Source organism: Ambystoma mexicanum, chromosome 13, assembly GCF_040938575.1.
Source record: "Ambystoma mexicanum isolate Mex_15411 chromosome 13, UKY_AmexF1_1, whole genome shotgun sequence".
NCBI lineage: Eukaryota > Metazoa > Chordata > Amphibia > Caudata > Ambystomatidae > Ambystoma > Ambystoma mexicanum.
Window position 1 is genome coordinate 358,555,131 of NC_090938.1, and position 21,536 is coordinate 358,576,666.

Genomic DNA, 21,536 nt, shown 5'->3' on the forward strand with positions numbered 1-21,536 from the left:
GAAGAGCATCATGCTGGCTCCAGTGGCACTGCCTGCAGCATGACAAAAATGTAGAAGGGACATTTGACTGCACCATTGGCTGAACATCAGTGGCAAAGTGTATATCAGGCTAAAAGGTAAGCTCCAGTGGCACAATATGGGCACTACAAGGCACCCATAATTTGGTGTCAGCTAAAAAGACAATGCCAGAGCTTGTGGGTGCTTTTGTACACTTGTGTGTGTGTTTGTGGGTGTAGTTTCATGTTGAAAACCAAAACACAGCAGCTCCAGTGGCGCAATCGGTTAGCGCGCGGTACTTATACAGCAGTACATGCAGTGAGCAATGCCGAGGTTGTGAGTTCAAGCCTCACCTGGAGCAACTTTGGAACTTTTTACTAATTCACCTCAAAACTGAATTATTGAACCAATAAATGTTCTGGACATTTTTTGGTTCACCTCAAGGTTTCCTTGATTGTCAGTTAATGTTGTATGACAGCTCCTCTGCCTTTTAGACATGGAATACTCATTGCAAGTTATTTATGGGGTGTTTGCGCTTTAAATACAGCTACGGAGGGTTTTTGAAAATAGAACAGAAAATAAAAAATGTCAACTGTTATTATACTCCATTTTCTGCTGAGCACCACTTACGGAAGACATTTGTAAAGGTAGAAAAAGGGTTACTGGAGTAGGATCCAGGAGACAATATCAACTTACAAAGAATAATGTTGTCTATTTACTGCATTATCGCCTTTGAAGCAAACCTCTGAGAATAAATACCCTTTCACTAATCAGGCAGTCACTTTGATAAAATCAAGCAGAACAAGGATGCTGATAGGAACTCGCCTCATTTGCATATGGGCTAGGGCTTCTGGGAGCCATGAGAATTAGGAGTTGAAGGTTTTGCAGATCGAGATTGCTAAAGGGCTGGGCATTTGCACAGACCTCTCCATGCCTGATTGGTGCCGAAGGTTAGTTGCAAGTGGTCCCCTGCTCACCCTACCTTACACAGGGCCATGCCCAGTTAGGCCCCTCAGGGCTAGGCCCGGCAGGGCTAAGCCCGGCGTTCGTCAGGCGAAGTGCCTGGACCCCTGCTCATCATACCTCAGAATCTGGTCTAGCTATTGCAGACATGGGGAATGGTGCTTATATCCCATTGACAGCGCCCACAAGCTGCATACTAATAGCCAATGATGTGTGAATGCGGTCAGGGTAGCAGACATATAGAACAATTGGGTGGGTTCGCTTCCGAACTGGATGCACAGGAGCAGGAGAGAATGGCTGTTGGCGATGTATGCAACTTGCTCTGCGTGAACACATCTACCGACCCCTTCCCCTACACACACGGGCACATACACACACACACACACACATAGCCATTGGAGCTATGCAGAGCTAATCAGAAAGATTGGTAATCATTAGAACATGAAAGATATGTGTTCATTTTTTATTAAACTTGTGGACTCCCGCAGAAACGGAGGGACTCACATCTCTAATTGAGGCTTGCTTACCTCTATACAAATGTGTTTGCTGGCTGTCTTTCTTCAACTGGTATGTGCGGTTGTGTCTGTCTTTGTCTTTCAACACGCCTGGCACGTTTACATTATCAAAGAGATGATTGTATGGAGATGGGGAACACCCCTCCGTTGCATTGTGAACTTGAACAGTCTTTTCACCAAAGCAGCTACATGCGACATTGCAAGGTTTTTGTCAGTCTTTGCCTGAAAACATTAGGCCTTCCTCTCGAACTCTATTTCACTCCTTCTGTGGAAGACTTCAATTATGAGGATGCATCCCGTCATAAAAGGTTCTCTGTAGATGGTGCAACTCTGGCTTCTCTTCCCCGTGCTTTTTGAAAATAATCCGCCCGAGGCCCTGATGAGGTTTGAACTCATGACCCCTGGTTTACGAGACCAGTGCTCTGCCACTGAGCTACAAGGCCACCTGCTGCTTGCTCACAGCCAACAACAGAAAGTGCAAAGAAACCATGGGTTTTACCTAGGTAGATCTCCAGGTATATGAATTTCTGGTTGTGTAAAAATGGCTGTATATCTCTGCATGTGTTCAGTACGTCATCATACATCTGATTTGCGAAAGCGTGTGTGCTTATGTTGGTGATACATTGTCGGTATGCGTTTGAGTATGTACTTTTACGGGTATGTATGTATTGAGTAGGATGCTGAACAGGTTCATGAGTTTAGATAGCAGGTCAGAATGATGGCAAAAGGAACATGTAAAAGGCAGACAACTAAAAGAAAAAAGAATTTGGGATGTAAGCTTGGGAGTTTACTAACTGCGCTGATTTTGGCTCCTATAATAGTAAAGAATGGAAACCTACGAGGAAAGTCTTTGACTAATTTCATTCTCCGCCTGCACCAATGAACTTATTTTTACATCTCTATTTCCATATCTGTACTCATTCCTGTCTTTCACAGGGAGGTTGAAAGACTTTGGTCTATGTTTAAATGCAGACTATAAAGAAAAAATACGACGAAGGTGGGATTCGAACCCACGCGTGCAGAGCACAATGGATTAGCAGTCCATCGCCTTAACCACTCGGCCACCTCGTCTGTTTGGGAACGGTGCTCGAGTCCCATGCTTAAAGAAGAGATAAAACAATGATGGTGCAAAGTCAGTGAAAAATAGATCATGTTTGTCATAATAGAAACAAGATCGTTGACTCGTTCTTCCTTACCCGGCCATTGATAGATAAACACATCAAGTTGAAGTTCAGAAAAATATAACAAGAGCTCCTGGAGGGTTCACAACACTAATCCAGAGGAAGGTGCTTGTTCTTCCGTATGGCACACCATTAGTAGTAAAACCAGCATAACGCAAGCTCCAGTTTCCCAGTGTTTGGCATCATTCAACGTTTCCAGCCAAGATCAAAGTTCAGATGCTGCTGCTTCCTGTGATGTCATTGAATTTAAATAGTGAGTGATGGCAATAACCCTTTTCCAATTAAATTTTGCCACATCAACGTCCCTGAAAATAGAGAAAGGCGTGCAACCCAGAACCGCTGTACTGTTCAATAGAGTAAGGGCTTCACCGTGATCATCTGCATCTGTCATCACAAGATTATCAAGGTCTTTTTCTTGAAGAAATTAGGTCCAGAAAGCCGACCTTCCCCACAGACTATTCAGACACCTTGCGCTTGTGGCTTTGTTATAGGCCCGAATCCATTGGTAAAAGGTTGCACAGGTACAATGTGCAATATCAGTTCCTATTCAACAATGTTCAAGAAAATTACCATTTGGAGGCCCTGATGAGGATCGAACTCACGACCCCTGGTTTACAAGACCAGTGCTCTGCCACTGAGCTACAGAGCCCCTCAGGTTACGACGCATAACAGCAACACAACGAGCACACAACATGATGTTTACTGGGTAGACATATTTGAAGGGTGTGTGAGAATGTATGTATATGATTGTGATTTGACCTGTTTTTTTCTGGCCGATTTTTTGAGGAGCAGCTAATTTGTGCGTATTCCGTGCAATTTTAGGGTGACTAATGAGGAGATGTGATGCGTGAAAGTTGAAAAAAACATGTACATGGCAGCAGAGAGACAATATGGATATTACCTTTGCTTTTTTAAATTTCTATCCGGATTCTGGCTCAAAGGGTAGTCAAGCACAGCAGATTGCATTCCTGCCAGTAACACGACAACCTTGTTTGTGTCCTTCTTAATCAACTAACATGCATATTTTCACTTTTGTCTGTATGTTCTTTGAAAGCCAATGGCAATGGTGCTTAGAGCAATGCAGATGTTTAAAAAAGATTTCAAAAGTTAAAATCGACAAAGGTGGGATTCGAAACCACGCGTGTACAGTAGATTAGCAGTCCATCGCCTTAACCACTCGGCCACCTCGTCTACAGGGATTATGTTAGGCATTCAAGTCTTTACAGGTAATAACACAAACATCTTCAAAATAGAACCACAATGCGTTCCTTGTTGAGGTACATCCAGCCGTTTGCAGGAAAACTGCCTCACTTGCTGTTGAGAAAAATTCATCAAAGTCCTGGGGTGTTTATAGGCATCGCCAAGATGACATTGGGAGGTGTTTCAATTGACACGTGTTGAATATGAGGAAGAGCATCATGCTGGCTCCAGTGGCACTGCCTGCAGCATGACAAAAATGTAGAAGGGACATTTGACTGCACCATTGGCTGAACATCAGTGGCAAAGTGTATATCAGGCTAAAAGGTAAGCTCCAGTGGCACAATATGGGCACTACAAGGCACCCATAATTTGGTGTCAGCTAAAAAGACAATGCCAGAGCTTGTGGGTGCTTTTGTACACTTGTGTGTGTGTTTGTGGGTGTAGTTTCATGTTGAAAACCAAAACACAGCAGCTCCAGTGGCGCAATCGGTTAGCGCGCGGTACTTATACAGCAGTACATGCAGTGAGCAATGCCGAGGTTGTGAGTTCAAGCCTCACCTGGAGCAACTTTGGAACTTTTTACTAATTCACCTCAAAACTGAATTATTGAACCAATAAATGTTCTGGACATTTTTTGGTTCACCTCAAGGTTTCCTTGATTGTCAGTTAATGTTGTATGACAGCTCCTCTGCCTTTTAGACATGGAATACTCATTGCAAGTTATTTATGGGGTGTTTGCGCTTTAAATACAGCTACGGAGGGTTTTTGAAAATAGAACAGAAAATAAAAAATGTCAACTGTTATTATACTCCATTTTCTGCTGAGCACCACTTACGGAAGACATTTGTAAAGGTAGAAAAAGGGTTACTGGAGTAGGATCCAGGAGACAATATCAACTTACAAAGAATAATGTTGTCTATTTACTGCATTATCGCCTTTGAAGCAAACCTCTGAGAATAAATACCCTTTCACTAATCAGGCAGTCACTTTGATAAAATCAAGCAGAACAAGGATGCTGATAGGAACTCGCCTCATTTGCATATGGGCTAGGGCTTCTGGGAGCCATGAGAATTAGGAGTTGAAGGTTTTGCAGATCGAGATTGCTAAAGGGCTGGGCATTTGCACAGACCTCTCCATGCCTGATTGGTGCCGAAGGTTAGTTGCAAGTGGTCCCCTGCTCACCCTACCTTACACAGGGCCATGCCCAGTTAGGCCCCTCAGGGCTAGGCCCGGCAGGGCTAAGCCCGGCGTTCGTCAGGCGAAGTGCCTGGACCCCTGCTCATCATACCTCAGAATCTGGTCTAGCTATTGCAGACATGGGGAATGGTGCTTATATCCCATTGACAGCGCCCACAAGCTGCATACTAATAGCCAATGATGTGTGAATGCAGTCAGGGTAGCAGACATATAGAACAATTGGGTGGGTTCGCTTCCGAACTGGATGCACAGGAGCAGGAGAGAATGGCTGTTGGCGATGTATGCAACTTGCTCTGCGTGAACACATCTACCGACCCCTTCCCCTACACACACGGGCACATACACACACACACACACACATAGCCATTGGAGCTATGCAGAGCTAATCAGAAAGATTGGTAATCATTAGAACATGAAAGATATGTGTTCATTTTTTATTAAACTTGTGGACTCCCGCAGAAACGGAGGGACTCACATCTCTAATTGAGGCTTGCTTACCTCTATACAAATGTGTTTGCTGGCTGTCTTTCTTCAACTGGTATGTGCGGTTGTGTCTGTCTTTGTCTTTCAACACGCCTGGCACGTTTACATTATCAAAGAGATGATTGTATGGAGATGGGGAACACCCCTCCGTTGCATTGTGAACTTGAACAGTCTTTTCACCAAAGCAGCTACATGCGACATTGCAAGGTTTTTGTCAGTCTTTGCCTGAAAACATTAGGCCTTCCTCTCGAACTCTATTTCACTCCTTCTGTGGAAGACTTCAATTATGAGGATGCATCCCGTCATAAAAGGTTCTCTGTAGATGGTGCAACTCTGGCTTCTCTTCCCCGTGCTTTTTGAAAATAATCCGCCCGAGGCCCTGATGAGGTTTGAACTCATGACCCCTGGTTTACGAGACCAGTGCTCTGCCACTGAGCTACAAGGCCACCTGCTGCTTGTTCACAGCCAACAACAGAAAGTGCAAAGAAACCATGGGTTTTACCTAGGTAGATCTCCAGGTATATGAATTTCTGGTTGTGTAAAAATGGCTGTATATCTCTGCATGTGTTCAGTACGTCATCATACATCTGATTTGCGAAAGCGTGTGTGCTTATGTTGGTGATACATTGTCGGTATGCGTTTGAGTATGTACTTTTACGGGTATGTATGTATTGAGTAGGATGCTGAACAGGTTCATGAGTTTAGATAGCAGGTCAGAATGATGGCAAAAGGAACATGTAAAAGGCAGACAACTAAAAGAAAAAAGAATTTGGGATGTAAGCTTGGGAGTTTACTAACTGCGCTGATTTTGGCTCCTATAATAGTAAAGAATGGAAACCTACGAGGAAAGTCTTTGACTAATTTCATTCTCCGCCTGCACCAATGAACTTATTTTTACATCTCTATTTCCATATCTGTACTCATTCCTGTCTTTCACAGGGAGGTTGAAAGACTTTGGTCTATGTTTAAATGCAGACTATAAAGAAAAAATACGACGAAGGTGGGATTCGAACCCACGCGTGCAGAGCACAATGGATTAGCAGTCCATCGCCTTAACCACTCGGCCACCTCGTCTGTTTGGGAACGGTGCTCGAATCCCATGCTTAAAGAAGAGATAAAACAATGGTGGTGCAAAGTCAGTGAAAAATAGATCATGTTTGTCATAATAGAAACAAGATCGTTGACTCGTTCTTCCTTACCCGGCCATTGATAGATAAACACATCAAGTTGAAGTTCAGAAAAATATAACAAGAGCTCCTGGAGGGTTCACAACACTAATCCAGAGGAAGGTGCTTGAGCTTCCGTATGGCACACCATTAGTAGTAAAACCAGCATAACGCAAGCTCCAGTTTCCCAGTGTTTGGCATCATTCAACGTTTCCAGCCAAGATCAAAGTTCAGATGCTGCTGCTTCCTGTGATGTCATTGAATTTAAATAGTGAGTGATGGCAATAACCCTTTTCCAATTAAATTTTGCCACATCAACGTCCCTGAAAATAGAGAAAGGCGTGCAACCCAGAACCGCTGTACTGTTCAATAGAGTAAGGGCTTCACCGTGATCATCTGCATCTGTCATCACAAGATTATCAAGGTCTTTTTCTTGAAGAAATTAGGTCCAGAAAGCCGACCTTCCCCACAGACTATTCAGACACCTTGCGCTTGTGGCTTTGTTATAGGCCCGAATCCATTGGTAAAAGGTTGCACAGGTACAATGTGCAATATCAGTTCCTATTCAACAATGTTCAAGAAAATTACCATTTGGAGGCCCTGATGAGGATCGAACTCACGACCCCTGGTTTACAAGACCAGTGCTCTGCCACTGAGCTACAGAGCCCCTCAGGTTACGACGCATTACAGCAACACAATGAGCACACAACATGATGTTTACTGGGTAGACATATTTGAAGGGTGTGTGAGAATGTATGTATATGATTGTGATTTGACCTGTTTTTTTCTGGCCGATTTTTTGAGGAGCAGCTAATTTGTGCGTATTCCGTGCAATTTTAGGGTGACTAATGAGGAGATGTGATGCGTGAAAGTTGAAAAAAACATGTACATGGCAGCAGAGAGACAATATGGATATTACCTTTGCTTTTTTAAATTTCTATCCGGATTCTGGCTCAAAGGGTAGTCAAGCACAGCAGATTGCATTCCTGCCAGTAACACGACAACCTTGTTTGTGTCCTTCTTAATCAACTAACATGCATATTTTCACTTTTGTCTGTATGTTCTTTGAAAGCCAATGGCAATGGTGCTTAGAGCAATGCAGATGTTTAAAAAAGATTTAAAAAGTTAAAATCGACAAAGGTGGGATTCGAAACCACGCGTGTACAGTAGATTAGCAGTCCATCGCCTTAACCACTCGGCCACCTCGTCTACAGGGATTATGTTAGGCATTCAAGTCTTTACAGGTAATAACACAAACATCTTCAAAATAGAACCACAATGCGTTCCTTGTTGAGGTACATCCAGCCGTTTGCAGGAAAACTGCCTCACTTGCTGTTGAGAAAAATTCATCAAAGTCCTGGGGTGTTTATAGGCATCGCCAAGATGACATTGGGAGGTGTTTCAATTGACACGTGTTGAATATGAGGAAGAGCATCATGCTGGCTCCAGTGGCACTGCCTGCAGCATGACAAAAATGTAGAAGGGACATTTGACTGCACCATTGGCTGAACATCAGTGGCAAAGTGTATATCAGGCTAAAAGGTAAGCTCCAGTGGCACAATATGGGCACTACAAGGCACCCATAATTTGGTGTCAGCTAAAAAGACAATGCCAGAGCTTGTGGGTGCTTTTGTACACTTGTGTGTGTGTTTGTGGGTGTAGTTTCATGTTGAAAACCAAAACACAGCAGCTCCAGTGGCGCAATCAGTTAGCGCGCGGTACTTATACAGCAGTACATGCAGTGAGCAATGCCGAGGTTGTGAGTTCAAGCCTCACCTGGAGCAACTTTGGAACTTTTTACTAATTCACCTCAAAACTGAATTATTGAACCAATAAATGTTCTGGACATTTTTTGGTTCACCTCAAGGTTTCCTTGATTGTCAGTTAATGTTGTATGACAGCTCCTCTGCCTTTTAGACATGGAATACTCATTGCAAGTTATTTATGGGGTGTTTGCGCTTTAAATACAGCTACGGAGGGTTTTTGAAAATAGAACAGAAAATAAAAAATGTCAACTGTTATTATACTCCATTTTCTGCTGAGCACCACTTACGGAAGACATTTGTAAAGGTAGAAAAAGGGTTACTGGAGTAGGATCCAGGAGACAATATCAACTTACAAAGAATAATGTTGTCTATTTACTGCATTATCGCCTTTGAAGCAAACCTCTGAGAATAAATACCCTTTCACTAATCAGGCAGTCACTTTGATAAAATCAAGCAGAACAAGGATGCTGATAGGAACTCGCCTCATTTGCATATGGGCTAGGGCTTCTGGGAGCCATGAGAATTAGGAGTTGAAGGTTTTGCAGATCGAGATTGCTAAAGGGCTGGGCATTTGCACAGACCTCTCCATGCCTGATTGGTGCCGAAGGTTAGTTGCAAGTGGTCCCCTGCTCACCCTACCTTACACAGGGCCATGCCCAGTTAGGCCCCTCAGGGCTAGGCCCGGCAGGGCTAAGCCCGGCGTTCGTCAGGCGAAGTGCCTGGACCCCTGCTCATCATACCTCAGAATCTGGTCTAGCTATTGCAGACATGGGGAATGGTGCTTATATCCCATTGACAGCGCCCACAAGCTGCATACTAATAGCCAATGATGTGTGAATGCGGTCAGGGTAGCAGACATATAGAACAATTGGGTGGGTTCGCTTCCGAACTGGATGCACAGGAGCAGGAGAGAATGGCTGTTGGCGATGTATGCAACTTGCTCTGCGTGAACACATCTACCGACCCCTTCCCCTACACACACGGGCACATACACACACACACACACACATAGCCATTGGAGCTATGCAGAGCTAATCAGAAAGATTGGTAATCATTAGAACATGAAAGATATGTGTTCATTTTTTATTAAACTTGTGGACTCCCGCAGAAACGGAGGGACTCACATCTCTAATTGAGGCTTGCTTACCTCTATACAAATGTGTTTGCTGGCTGTCTTTCTTCAACTGGTATGTGCGGTTGTGTCTGTCTTTGTCTTTCAACACGCCTGGCACGTTTACATTATCAAAGAGATGATTGTATGGAGATGGGGAACACCCCTCCGTTGCATTGTGAACTTGAACAGTCTTTTCACCAAAGCAGCTACATGCGACATTGCAAGGTTTTTGTCAGTCTTTGCCTGAAAACATTAGGCCTTCCTCTCGAACTCTATTTCACTCCTTCTGTGGAAGACTTCAATTATGAGGATGCATCCCGTCATAAAAGGTTCTCTGTAGATGGTGCAACTCTGGCTTCTCTTCCCCGTGCTTTTTGAAAATAATCCGCCCGAGGCCCTGATGAGGTTTGAACTCATGACCCCTGGTTTACGAGACCAGTGCTCTGCCACTGAGCTACAAGGCCACCTGCTGCTTGCTCACAGCCAACAACAGAAAGTGCAAAGAAACCATGGGTTTTACCTAGGTAGATCTCCAGGTATATGAATTTCTGGTTGTGTAAAAATGGCTGTATATCTCTGCATGTGTTCAGTACGTCATCATACATCTGATTTGCGAAAGCGTGTGTGCTTATGTTGGTGATACATTGTCGGTATGCGTTTGAGTATGTACTTTTACGGGTATGTATGTATTGAGTAGGATGCTGAACAGGTTCATGAGTTTAGATAGCAGGTCAGAATGATGGCAAAAGGAACATGTAAAAGGCAGACAACTAAAAGAAAAAAGAATTTGGGATGTAAGCTTGGGAGTTTACTAACTGCGCTGATTTTGGCTCCTATAATAGTAAAGAATGGAAACCTACGAGGAAAGTCTTTGACTAATTTCATTCTCCGCCTGCACCAATGAACTTATTTTTACATCTCTATTTCCATATCTGTACTCATTCCTGTCTTTCACAGGGAGGTTGAAAGACTTTGGTCTATGTTTAAATGCAGACTATAAAGAAAAAATACGACGAAGGTGGGATTCGAACCCACGCGTGCAGAGCACAATGGATTAGCAGTCCATCGCCTTAACCACTCGGCCACCTCGTCTGTTTGGGAACGGTGCTCGAGTCCCATGCTTAAAGAAGAGATAAAACAATGGTGGTGCAAAGTCAGTGAAAAATAGATCATGTTTGTCATAATAGAAACAAGATCGTTGACTCGTTCTTCCTTACCCGGCCATTGATAGATAAACACATCAAGTTGAAGTTCAGAAAAATATAACAAGAGCTCCTGGAGGGTTCACAACACTAATCCAGAGGAAGGTGCTTGTTCTTCCGTATGGCACACCATTAGTAGTAAAACCAGCATAACGCAAGCTCCAGTTTCCCAGTGTTTGGCATCATTCAACGTTTCCAGCCAAGATCAAAGTTCAGATGCTGCTGCTTCCTGTGATGTCATTGAATTTAAATAGTGAGTGATGGCAATAACCCTTTTCCAATTAAATTTTGCCACATCAACGTCCCTGAAAATAGAGAAAGGCGTGCAACCCAGAACCGCTGTACTGTTCAATAGAGTAAGGGCTTCACCGTGATCATCTGCATCTGTCATCACAAGATTATCAAGGTCTTTTTCTTGAAGAAATTAGGTCCAGAAAGCCGACCTTCCCCACAGACTATTCAGACACCTTGCGCTTGTGGCTTTGTTATAGGCCCGAATCCATTGGTAAAAGGTTGCACAGGTACAATGTGCAATATCAGTTCCTATTCAACAATGTTCAAGAAAATTACCATTTGGAGGCCCTGATGAGGATCGAACTCACGACCCCTGGTTTACAAGACCAGTGCTCTGCCACTGAGCTACAGAGCCCCTCAGGTTACGACGCATAACAGCAACACAACGAGCACACAACATGATGTTTACTGGGTAGACATATTTGAAGGGTGTGTGAGAATGTATGTATATGATTGTGATTTGACCTGTTTTTTTCTGGCCGATTTTTTGAGGAGCAGCTAATTTGTGCGTATTCCGTGCAATTTTAGGGTGACTAATGAGGAGATGTGATGCGTGAAAGTTGAAAAAAACATGTACATGGCAGCAGAGAGACAATATGGATATTACCTTTGCTTTTTTAAATTTCTATCCGGATTCTGGCTCAAAGGGTAGTCAAGCACAGCAGATTGCATTCCTGCCAGTAACACGACAACCTTGTTTGTGTCCTTCTTAATCAACTAACATGCATATTTTCACTTTTGTCTGTATGTTCTTTGAAAGCCAATGGCAATGGTGCTTAGAGCAATGCAGATGTTTAAAAAAGATTTCAAAAGTTAAAATCGACAAAGGTGGGATTCGAAACCACGCGTGTACAGTAGATTAGCAGTCCATCGCCTTAACCACTCGGCCACCTCGTCTACAGGGATTATGTTAGGCATTCAAGTCTTTACAGGTAATAACACAAACATCTTCAAAATAGAACCACATTGCGTTCCTTGTTGAGGTACATCCAGCCGTTTGCAGGAAAACTGCCTCACTTGCTGTTGAGAAAAATTCATCAAAGTCCTGGGGTGTTTATAGGCATCGCCAAGATGACATTGGGAGGTGTTTCAATTGACACGTGTTGAATATGAGGAAGAGCATCATGCTGGCTCCAGTGGCACTGCCTGCAGCATGACAAAAATGTAGAAGGGACATTTCACTGCACCATTGGCTGAACATCAGTGGCAAAGTGTATATCAGGCTAAAAGGTAAGCTCCAGTGGCACAATATGGGCACTACAAGGCACCCATAATTTGGTGTCAGCTAAAAAGACAATGCCAGAGCTTGTGGGTGCTTTTGTACACTTGTGTGTTTGTGGGTGTAGTTTCATGTTGAAAACCAAAACACAGCAGCTCCAGTGGCGCAATCGGTTAGCGCGCGGTACTTATACAGCAGTACATGCAGTGAGCAATGCCGAGGTTGTGAGTTCAAGCCTCACCTGGAGCAACTTTGGAACTTTTTACTAATTCACCTCAAAACTGAATTATTGAACCAATAAATGTTCTGGACATTTTTTGGTTCACCTCAAGGTTTCCTTGATTGTCAGTTAATGTTGTATGACAGCTCCTCTGCCTTTTAGACATGGAATACTCATTGCAAGTTATTTATGGGGTGTTTGCGCTTTAAATACAGCTACGGAGGGTTTTTGAAAATAGAACAGAAAATAAAAAATGTCAACTGTTATTATACTCCATTTTCTGCTGAGCACCACTTACGGAAGACATTTGTAAAGGTAGAAAAAGGGTTACTGGAGTAGGATCCAGGAGACAATATCAACTTACAAAGAATAATGTTGTCTATTTACTGCATTATCGCCTTTGAAGCAAACCTCTGAGAATAAATACCCTTTCACTAATCAGGCAGTCACTTTGATAAAATCAAGCAGAACAAGGATGCTGATAGGAACTCGCCTCATTTGCATATGGGCTAGGGCTTCTGGGAGCCATGAGAATTAGGAGTTGAAGGTTTTGCAGATCGAGATTGCTAAAGGGCTGGGCATTTGCACAGACCTCTCCATGCCTGATTGGTGCCGAAGGTTAGTTGCAAGTGGTCCCCTGCTCACCCTACCTTACACAGGGCCATGCCCAGTTAGGCCCCTCAGGGCTAGGCCCGGCAGGGCTAAGCCCGGCGTTCGTCAGGCGAAGTGCCTGGACCCCTGCTCATCATACCTCAGAATCTGGTCTAGCTATTGCAGACATGGGGAATGGTGCTTATATCCCATTGACAGCGCCCACAAGCTGCATACTAATAGCCAATGATGTGTGAATGCGGTCAGGGTAGCAGACATATAGAACAATTGGGTGGGTTCGCTTCCGAACTGGATGCACAGGAGCAGGAGAGAATGGCTGTTGGCGATGTATGCAACTTGCTCTGCGTGAACACATCTACCGACCCCTTCCCCTACACACACGGGCACATACACACACACACACACACATAGCCATTGGAGCTATGCAGAGCTAATCAGAAAGATTGGTAATCATTAGAACATGAAAGATATGTGTTCATTTTTTATTAAACTTGTGGACTCCCGCAGAAACGGAGGGACTCACATCTCTAATTGAGGCTTGCTTACCTCTATACAAATGTGTTTGCTGGCTGTCTTTCTTCAACTGGTATGTGCGGTTGTGTCTGTCTTTGTCTTTCAACACGCCTGGCACGTTTACATTATCAAAGAGATGATTGTATGGAGATGGGGAACACCCCTCCGTTGCATTGTGAACTTGAACAGTCTTTTCACCAAAGCAGCTACATGCGACATTGCAAGGTTTTTGTCAGTCTTTGCCTGAAAACATTAGGCCTTCCTCTCGAACTCTATTTCACTCCTTCTGTGGAAGACTTCAATTATGAGGATGCATCCCGTCATAAAAGGTTCTCTGTAGATGGTGCAACTCTGGCTTCTCTTCCCCGTGCTTTTTGAAAATAATCCGCCCGAGGCCCTGATGAGGTTTGAACTCATGACCCCTGGTTTACGAAACCAGTGCTCTGCCACTGAGCTACAAGGCCACCTGCTGCTTGCTCACAGCCAACAACAGAAAGTGCAAAGAAACCATGGGTTTTACCTAGGTAGATCTCCAGGTATATGAATTTCTGGTTGTGTAAAAATGGCTGTATATCTCTGCATGTGTTCAGTACGTCATCATACATCTGATTTGCGAAAGCGTGTGTGCTTATGTTGGTGATACATTGTCGGTATGCGTTTGAGTATGTACTTTTACGGGTATGTATGTATTGAGTAGGATGCTGAACAGGTTCATGAGTTTAGATAGCAGGTCAGAATGATGGCAAAAGGAACATGTAAAAGGCAGACAACTAAAAGAAAAAAGAATTTGGGATGTAAGCTTGGGAGTTTACTAACTGCGCTGATTTTGGCTCCTATAATAGTAAAGAATGGAAACCTACGAGGAAAGTCTTTGACTAATTTCATTCTCCGCCTGCACCAATGAACTTATTTTTACATCTCTATTTCCATATCTGTACTCATTCCTGTCTTTCACAGGGAGGTTGAAAGACTTTGGTCTATGTTTAAATGCAGACTATAAAGAAAAAATACGACGAAGGTGGGATTCGAACCCACGCATGCAGAGCCCAATGGATTAGCAGTCCATCGCCTTAACCACTCGGCCACCTCGTCTGTTTGGGAACGGTGCTCGAGTCCCATGCTTAAAGAAGAGATAAAACAATGGTGGTGCAAAGTCAGTGAAAAATAGATCATGTTTGTCATAATAGAAACAAGATCGTTGACTCGTTCTTCCTTACCCGGCCATTGATAGATAAACACATCAAGTTGAAGTTCAGAAAAATATAACAAGAGCTCCTGGAGGGTTCACAACACTAATCCAGAGGAAGGTGCTTGTTCTTCCGTATGGCACACCATTAGTAGTAAAACCAGCATAACGCAAGCTCCAGTTTCCCAGTGTTTGGCATCATTCAACGTTTCCAGCCAAGATCAAAGTTCAGATGCTGCTGCTTCCTGTGATGTCATTGAATTTAAATAGTGAGTGATGGCAATAACCCTTTTCCAATTAAATTTTGCCACATCAACGTCCCTGAAAATAGAGAAAGGCGTGCAACCCAGAACCGCTGTACGGTTCAATAGAGTAAGGGCTTCACCGTGATCATCTGCATCTGTCATCACAAGATTATCAAGGTCTTTTTCTTGAAGAAATTAGGTCCAGAAAGCCGACCTTCCCCACAGACTATTCAGACACCTTGCGCTTGTGGCTTTGTTATAGGCCCGAATCCATTGGTAAAAGGTTGCACAGGTACAATGTGCAATATCAGTTCCTATTCAACAATGTTCAAGAAAATTACCATTTGGAGGCCCTGATGAGGATCGAACTCACGACCCCTGGTTTACAAGACCAGTGCTCTGCCACTGAGCTACAGAGCCCCTCAGGTTACGACGCATAACAGCAACACAACGAGCACACAACATGATGTTTACTGGGTAGACATATTTGAAGGGTGTGTGAGAATGTATGTATATGATTGTGATTTGACCTGTTTTTTTCTGGCCGATTTTTTGAGGAGCAGCTAATTTGTGCGTATTCCGTGCAATTTTAGGGTGACTAATGAGGAGATGTGATGCGTGAAAGTTGAAAAAAACATGTACATGGCAGCAGAGAGACAATATGGATATTACCTTTGCTTTTTTAAATTTCTATCCGGATTCTGGCTCAAAGGGTAGTCAAGCACAGCAGATTGCATTCCTGCCAGTAACACGACAACCTTGTTTGTGTCCTTCTTAATCAACTAACATGCATATTTTCACTTTTGTCTGTATGTTCTTTGAAAGCCAATGGCAATGGTGCTTAGAGCAATGCAGATGTTTAAAAAAGATTTCAAAAGTTAAAATCGACAAAGGTGGGATTCGAAACCACGCGTGTACAGTAGATTAGCAGTCCATCGCCTTAACCACTCGGCCACCTCGTCTACAGGGATTATGTTAGGCATTCAAGTCTTTACAGGTAATAACACAAACATCTTCAAAATAGAACCACAATGCGTTCCTTGTTGAGGTACATCCAGCCGTTTGCAGGAAAACTGCCTCACTTGCTGTTGAGAAAAATTCATCAAAGTCCTGGGGTGTTTATAGGCATCGCCAAGATGACATTGGGAGGTGTTTCAATTGACACGTGTTGAATATGAGGAAGAGCATCATGCTGGCTCCAGTGGCACTGCCTGCAGCATGACAAAAATGTAGAAGGGACATTTGACTGCACCATTGGCTGAACATCAGTGGCAAAGTGTATATCAGGCTAAAAGGTAAGCTCCAGTGGCACAATATGGGCACTACAAGGCACCCATAATTTGGTGTCAGCTAAAAAGACAATGCCAGAGCTTGTGGGTGCTTTTGTACACTTGTGTGTGTGTTTGTGGGTGTAGTTTCATGTTGAAAACCAAAACACAGCAGCTCCAGTGGCGCAATCGGTTAGCGCGCGGTACTTATACAGCAGTACATGCAGTGAGCAATGCCGAGGTTGTGAGTTCAAGCCTCACCTGGAGCAACTTTGGAACTTTTTACTAATTCACCTCAAAACTGAATTATTGAACCAATAAATGTTCTGGACATTTTTTGGTTCACCTCAAGGTTTCCTTGATTGTCAGTTAATGTTGTATGACAGCTCCTCTGCCTTTTAGACATGGAATACTCATTGCAAGTTATTTATGGGGTGTTTGCGCTTTAAATACAGCTACGGAGGGTTTTTGAAAATAGAACAGAAAATAAAAAATGTCAACTGTTATTATACTCCATTTTCTGCTGAGCACCACTTACGGAAGACATTTGTAAAGGTAGAAAAAGGGTTACTGGAGTAGGATCCAGGAGACAATATCAACTTACAAAGAATAATGTTGTCTATTTACTGCATTATCGCCTTTGAAGCAAACCTCTGAGAATAAATACCCTTTCACTAATCAGGCAGTCACTTTGATAAAATCAAGCAGAACAAGGATGCTGATAGGAACTCGCCTCATTTGCATATGGGCTAGGGCTTCTGGGAGCCATGAGAATTAGGAGTTGAAGGTTTTGCAGATCGAGATTGCTAAAGGGCTGGGCATTTGCACAGACCTCTCCATGCCTGATTGGTGCCGAAGGTTAGTTGCAAGTGGTCCCCTGCTCACCCTACCTTACACAGGGCCATGCCCAGTTAGGCCCCTCAGGGCTAGGCCCGGCAGGGCTAAGCCCGGCGTTCGTCAGGCGAAGTGCCTGGACCCCTGCTCATCATACCTCAGAATCTGGTCTAGCTATTGCAGACATGGGGAATGGTGCTTATATCCCATTGACAGCGCCCACAAGCTGCATACTAATAGCCAATGATGTGTGAATGCGGTCAGGGTAGCAGACATATAGAACAATTGGGTGGGTTCGCTTCCGAACTGGATGCACAGGAGCAGGAGAGAATGGCTGTTGGCGATGTATGCAACTTGCTCTGCGTGAACACATCTACCGACCCCTTCCCCTACACACACGGGCACATACACACACACACACACACATAGCCATTGGAGCTATGCAGAGCTAATCAGAAAGATTGGTAATCATTAGAACATGAAAGATATGTGTTCATTTTTTATTAAACTTGTGGACTCCCGCAGAAACGGAGGGACTCACATCTCTAATTGAGGCTTGCTTACCTCTATACAAATGTGTTTGCTGGCTGTCTTTCTTCAACTGGTATGTGCGGTTGTGTCTGTCTTTGTCTTTCAACACGCCTGGCACGTTTACATTATCAAAGAGATGATTGTATGGAGATGGGGAACACCCCTCCGTTGCATTGTGAACTTGAACAGTCTTTTCACCAAAGCAGCTACATGCGACATTGCAAGGTTTTTGTCAGTCTTTGCCTGAAAACATTAGGCCTTCCTCTCGAACTCTATTTCACTCCTTCTGTGGAAGACTTCAATTATGAGGATGCATCCCGTCATAAAAGGTTCTCTGTAGATGGTGCAACTCTGGCTTCTCTTCCCCGTGCTTTTTGAAAATAATCCGCCCGAGGCCCTGATGAGGTTTGAACTCATGACCCCTGGTTTACGAGACCAGTGCTCTGCCACTGAGCTACAAGGCCACCTGCTGCTTGCTCACAGCCAACAACAGAAAGTGCAAAGAAACCATGGGTTTTACCTAGGTAGATCTCCAGGTATATGAATTTCTGGTTGTGTAAAAATGGCTGTATATCTCTGCATGTGTTCAGTACGTCATCATACATCTGATTTGCGAAAGCGTGTGTGCTTATGTTGGTGATACATTGTCGGTATGCGTTTGAGTATGTACTTTTACGGGTATGTATGTATTGAGTAGGATGCTGAACAGGTTCATGAGTTTAGATAGCAGGTCAGAATGATGGCAAAAGGAACATGTAAAAGGCAGACAACTAAAAGAAAAAAGAATTTGGGATGTAAGCTTGGGAGTTTACTAACTGCGCTGATTTTGGCTCCTATAATAGTAAAGAATGGAAACCTACGAGGAAAGTCTTTGACTAATTTCATTCTCCGCCTGCACCAATGAACTTATTTTTACATCTCTATTTCCATATCTGTACTCATTCCTGTCTTTCACAGGGAGGTTGAAAGACTTTGGTCTATGTTTAAATGCAGACTATAAAGAAAAAATACGACGAAGGTGGGATTCGAACCCACGCGTGCAGAGCACAATGGATTAGCAGTCCATCGCCTTAACCACTCGGCCACCTCGTCTGTTTGGGAACGGTGCTCGAATCCCATGCTTAAAGAAGAGATAAAACAATGGTGGTGCAAAGTCAGTGAAAAATAGATCATGTTTGTCATAATAGAAACAAGATCGTTGACTCGTTCTTCCTTACCCGGCCATTGATAGATAAACACATCAAGTTGAAGTTCAGAAAAATATAACAAGAGCTCCTGGAGGGTTCACAACACTAATCCAGAGGAAGGTGCTTGAGCTTCCGTATGGCACACCATTAGTAGTAAAACCAGCATAACGCAAGCTCCAGTTTCCCAGTGTTTGGCATCATTCAACGTTTCCAGCCAAGATCAAAGTTCAGATGCTGCTGCTTCCTGTGATGTCATTGAATTTAAATAGTGAGTGATGGCAATAACCCTTTTCCAATTAAATTTTGCCACATCAACGTCCCTGAAAATAGAGAAAGGCGTGCAACCCAGAACCGCTGTACTGTTCAATAGAGTAAGGGCTTCACCGTGATCATCTGCATCTGTCATCACAAGATTATCAAGGTGTTTTTCTTGAAGAAATTAGGTCCAGAAAGCCGACCTTCCCCACAGACTATTCAGACACCTTGCGCTTGTGGCTTTGTTATAGGCCCGAATCCATTGGTAAAAGGTTGCACAGGTACAATGTGCAATATCAGTTCCTATTCAACAATGTTCAAGAAAATTACCATTTGGAGGCCCTGATGAGGATCGAACTCACGACCCCTGGTTTACAAGACCAGTGCTCTGCCACTGAGCTACAGAGCCCCTCAGGTTACGACGCATTACAGCAACACAATGAGCACACAACATGATGTTTACTGGGTAGACATATTTGAAGGGTGTGTGAGAATGTATGTATATGATTGTGATTTGACCTGTTTTTTTCTGGCCGATTTTTTGAGGAGCAGCTAATTTGTGCGTATTCCGTGCAATTTTAGGGTGACTAATGAGGAGATGTGATGCGTGAAAGTTGAAAAAAACATGTACATGGCAGCAGAGAGACAATATGGATATTACCTTTGCTTTTTTAAATTTCTATCCGGATTCTGGCTCAAAGGGTAGTCAAGCACAGCAGATTGCATTCCTGCCAGTAACACGACAACCTTGTTTGTGTCCTTCTTAATCAACTAACATGCATATTTTCACTTTTGTCTGTATGTTCTTTGAAAGCCAATGGCAATGGTGCTTAGAGCAATGCAGATGTTTAAAAAAGATTTAAAAAGTTAAAATCGACAAAGGTGGGATTCGAAACCACGCGTGTACAGTAGATTAGCAGTCCATCGCCTTAACCACTCGGCCACCTCGTCTACAGGGATTATGTTAGGCATTCAAGTCTTTACAGGTAATAACACAAACATCTTCAAAATAGAACCACAATGCGTTCCTTGTTGAGGTACATCCAGCCGTTTGCAGGAAAACTGCCTCACTTGCTGTTGAGAAAAATTCATCAAAGTCCTGGGGTGTTTATAGGCATCGCCAAGATGACATTGGGAGGTGTTTCAATTGACACGTGTTGAATATGAGGAAGAGCATCATGCTGGCTCCAGTGGCACTGCCTGCAGCATGACAAAAATGTAGAAGGGACATTTGACTGCACCATTGGCTGAACATCAGTGGCAAAGTGTATATCAGGCTAAAAGGTAAGCTCCAGTGGCACAATATGGGCACTACAAGGCACCCATAATTTGGTGTCAGCTAAAAAGACAATGCCAGAGCTTGTGGGTGCTTTTGTACACTTGTGTGTGTGTTTGTGGGTGTAGTTTCATGTTGAAAACCAAAACACAGCAGCTCCAGTGGCGCAATCAGTTAGCGCGCGGTACTTATACAGCAGTACATGCAGTGAGCAATGCCGAGGTTGTGAGTTCAAGCCTCACCTGGAGCAACTTTGGAACTTTTTACTAATTCACCTCAAAACTGAATTATTGAACCAATAAATGTTCTGGACATTTTTTGGTTCACCTCAAGGTTTCCTTGATTGTCAGTTAATGTTGTATGACAGCTCCTCTGCCTTTTAGACATGGAATACTCATTGCAAGTTATTTATGGGGTGTTTGCGCTTTAAATACAGCTACGGAGGGTTTTTGAAAATAGAACAGAAAATAAAAAATGTCAACTGTTATTATACTCCATTTTCTGCTGAGCACCACTTACGGAAGACATTTGTAAAGGTAGAAAAAGGGTTACTGGAGTAGGATCCAGGAGACAATATCAACTTACAAAGAATAATGTTGTCTATTTACTGCATTATCGCCTTTGAAGCAAACCTCTGAGAATAAATACCCTTTCACTAATCAGGCAGTCACTTTGATAAAATCAAGCAGAACAAGGATGCTGATAGGAACTCGCCTCATTTGCATATGGGCTAGGGCTTCTGGGAGCCATGAGAATTAGGAGTTGAAGGTTTTGCAGATCGAGATTGCTAAAGGGCTGGGCATTTGCACAGACCTCTCCATGCCTGATTGGTGCCGAAGGTTAGTTGCAAGTGGTCCCCTGCTCACCCTACCTTACACAGGGCCATGCCCAGTTAGGCCCCTCAGGGCTAGGCCCGGCAGGGCTAAGCCCGGCGTTCGTCAGGCGAAGTGCCTGGACCCCTGCTCATCATACCTCAGAATCTGGTCTAGCTATTGCAGACATGGGGAATGGTGCTTATATCCCATTGACAGCGCCCACAAGCTGCATACTAATAGCCAATGATGTGTGAATGCGGTCAGGGTAGCAGACATATAGAACAATTGGGTGGGTTC

At 43.6% G+C, this 21,536-nt stretch overlaps 26 non-coding genes across 26 annotated transcripts; 6 read left to right on the forward strand and 20 right to left on the reverse strand.

Moving 5' to 3' along the window:
- Positions 1-263: 263 nt before the first annotated feature.
- TRNAI-UAU (transfer RNA isoleucine (anticodon UAU)) lies at positions 264-358 on the forward strand. Its single transcript has 2 exons — positions 264-301; positions 323-358. It is a non-coding gene; the product is annotated as a tRNA-Ile (tRNA).
- A 1,488-nt stretch (positions 359-1,846) lies between these two features.
- On the reverse strand, positions 1,847-1,918 carry TRNAT-CGU (transfer RNA threonine (anticodon CGU)). The gene has a single exon. It is a non-coding gene; the product is annotated as a tRNA-Thr (tRNA).
- A 546-nt stretch (positions 1,919-2,464) lies between these two features.
- On the reverse strand, positions 2,465-2,546 carry TRNAS-GCU (transfer RNA serine (anticodon GCU)). The gene has a single exon. It is a non-coding gene; the product is annotated as a tRNA-Ser (tRNA).
- Positions 2,547-3,233: 687 nt separating this feature from the next.
- Positions 3,234-3,305, reverse strand: TRNAT-UGU (transfer RNA threonine (anticodon UGU)). Its single transcript has one exon. It is a non-coding gene; the product is annotated as a tRNA-Thr (tRNA).
- A 465-nt stretch (positions 3,306-3,770) lies between these two features.
- Positions 3,771-3,847, reverse strand: TRNAS-GCU (transfer RNA serine (anticodon GCU)). The gene has a single exon. It is a non-coding gene; the product is annotated as a tRNA-Ser (tRNA).
- Positions 3,848-4,327: 480 nt separating this feature from the next.
- TRNAI-UAU (transfer RNA isoleucine (anticodon UAU)) lies at positions 4,328-4,422 on the forward strand. The gene is made up of 2 exons: positions 4,328-4,365; positions 4,387-4,422. It is a non-coding gene; the product is annotated as a tRNA-Ile (tRNA).
- Positions 4,423-5,910: 1,488 nt separating this feature from the next.
- On the reverse strand, positions 5,911-5,982 carry TRNAT-CGU (transfer RNA threonine (anticodon CGU)). Its single transcript has one exon. It is a non-coding gene; the product is annotated as a tRNA-Thr (tRNA).
- Positions 5,983-6,528: 546 nt separating this feature from the next.
- On the reverse strand, positions 6,529-6,610 carry TRNAS-GCU (transfer RNA serine (anticodon GCU)). The gene has a single exon. It is a non-coding gene; the product is annotated as a tRNA-Ser (tRNA).
- Positions 6,611-7,297: 687 nt separating this feature from the next.
- TRNAT-UGU (transfer RNA threonine (anticodon UGU)) lies at positions 7,298-7,369 on the reverse strand. The gene has a single exon. It is a non-coding gene; the product is annotated as a tRNA-Thr (tRNA).
- Positions 7,370-7,834: 465 nt separating this feature from the next.
- Positions 7,835-7,911, reverse strand: TRNAS-GCU (transfer RNA serine (anticodon GCU)). Its single transcript has one exon. It is a non-coding gene; the product is annotated as a tRNA-Ser (tRNA).
- Positions 7,912-8,391: 480 nt separating this feature from the next.
- TRNAI-UAU (transfer RNA isoleucine (anticodon UAU)) lies at positions 8,392-8,486 on the forward strand. The gene is made up of 2 exons: positions 8,392-8,429; positions 8,451-8,486. It is a non-coding gene; the product is annotated as a tRNA-Ile (tRNA).
- Positions 8,487-9,974: 1,488 nt separating this feature from the next.
- TRNAT-CGU (transfer RNA threonine (anticodon CGU)) lies at positions 9,975-10,046 on the reverse strand. The gene has a single exon. It is a non-coding gene; the product is annotated as a tRNA-Thr (tRNA).
- Positions 10,047-10,592: 546 nt separating this feature from the next.
- Positions 10,593-10,674, reverse strand: TRNAS-GCU (transfer RNA serine (anticodon GCU)). The gene has a single exon. It is a non-coding gene; the product is annotated as a tRNA-Ser (tRNA).
- A 687-nt stretch (positions 10,675-11,361) lies between these two features.
- TRNAT-UGU (transfer RNA threonine (anticodon UGU)) lies at positions 11,362-11,433 on the reverse strand. The gene has a single exon. It is a non-coding gene; the product is annotated as a tRNA-Thr (tRNA).
- Positions 11,434-11,898: 465 nt separating this feature from the next.
- On the reverse strand, positions 11,899-11,975 carry TRNAS-GCU (transfer RNA serine (anticodon GCU)). Its single transcript has one exon. It is a non-coding gene; the product is annotated as a tRNA-Ser (tRNA).
- Positions 11,976-12,451: 476 nt separating this feature from the next.
- Positions 12,452-12,546, forward strand: TRNAI-UAU (transfer RNA isoleucine (anticodon UAU)). The gene is made up of 2 exons: positions 12,452-12,489; positions 12,511-12,546. It is a non-coding gene; the product is annotated as a tRNA-Ile (tRNA).
- A 1,488-nt stretch (positions 12,547-14,034) lies between these two features.
- Positions 14,035-14,106, reverse strand: TRNAT-CGU (transfer RNA threonine (anticodon CGU)). Its single transcript has one exon. It is a non-coding gene; the product is annotated as a tRNA-Thr (tRNA).
- Positions 14,107-14,652: 546 nt separating this feature from the next.
- On the reverse strand, positions 14,653-14,734 carry TRNAS-GCU (transfer RNA serine (anticodon GCU)). Its single transcript has one exon. It is a non-coding gene; the product is annotated as a tRNA-Ser (tRNA).
- A 687-nt stretch (positions 14,735-15,421) lies between these two features.
- Positions 15,422-15,493, reverse strand: TRNAT-UGU (transfer RNA threonine (anticodon UGU)). The gene has a single exon. It is a non-coding gene; the product is annotated as a tRNA-Thr (tRNA).
- A 465-nt stretch (positions 15,494-15,958) lies between these two features.
- On the reverse strand, positions 15,959-16,035 carry TRNAS-GCU (transfer RNA serine (anticodon GCU)). Its single transcript has one exon. It is a non-coding gene; the product is annotated as a tRNA-Ser (tRNA).
- A 480-nt stretch (positions 16,036-16,515) lies between these two features.
- On the forward strand, positions 16,516-16,610 carry TRNAI-UAU (transfer RNA isoleucine (anticodon UAU)). Its single transcript has 2 exons — positions 16,516-16,553; positions 16,575-16,610. It is a non-coding gene; the product is annotated as a tRNA-Ile (tRNA).
- Positions 16,611-18,098: 1,488 nt separating this feature from the next.
- On the reverse strand, positions 18,099-18,170 carry TRNAT-CGU (transfer RNA threonine (anticodon CGU)). The gene has a single exon. It is a non-coding gene; the product is annotated as a tRNA-Thr (tRNA).
- Positions 18,171-18,716: 546 nt separating this feature from the next.
- Positions 18,717-18,798, reverse strand: TRNAS-GCU (transfer RNA serine (anticodon GCU)). The gene has a single exon. It is a non-coding gene; the product is annotated as a tRNA-Ser (tRNA).
- Positions 18,799-19,485: 687 nt separating this feature from the next.
- Positions 19,486-19,557, reverse strand: TRNAT-UGU (transfer RNA threonine (anticodon UGU)). The gene has a single exon. It is a non-coding gene; the product is annotated as a tRNA-Thr (tRNA).
- A 465-nt stretch (positions 19,558-20,022) lies between these two features.
- On the reverse strand, positions 20,023-20,099 carry TRNAS-GCU (transfer RNA serine (anticodon GCU)). Its single transcript has one exon. It is a non-coding gene; the product is annotated as a tRNA-Ser (tRNA).
- A 480-nt stretch (positions 20,100-20,579) lies between these two features.
- TRNAI-UAU (transfer RNA isoleucine (anticodon UAU)) lies at positions 20,580-20,674 on the forward strand. Its single transcript has 2 exons — positions 20,580-20,617; positions 20,639-20,674. It is a non-coding gene; the product is annotated as a tRNA-Ile (tRNA).
- The last annotated feature ends 862 nt before the right edge of the window (positions 20,675-21,536 follow it).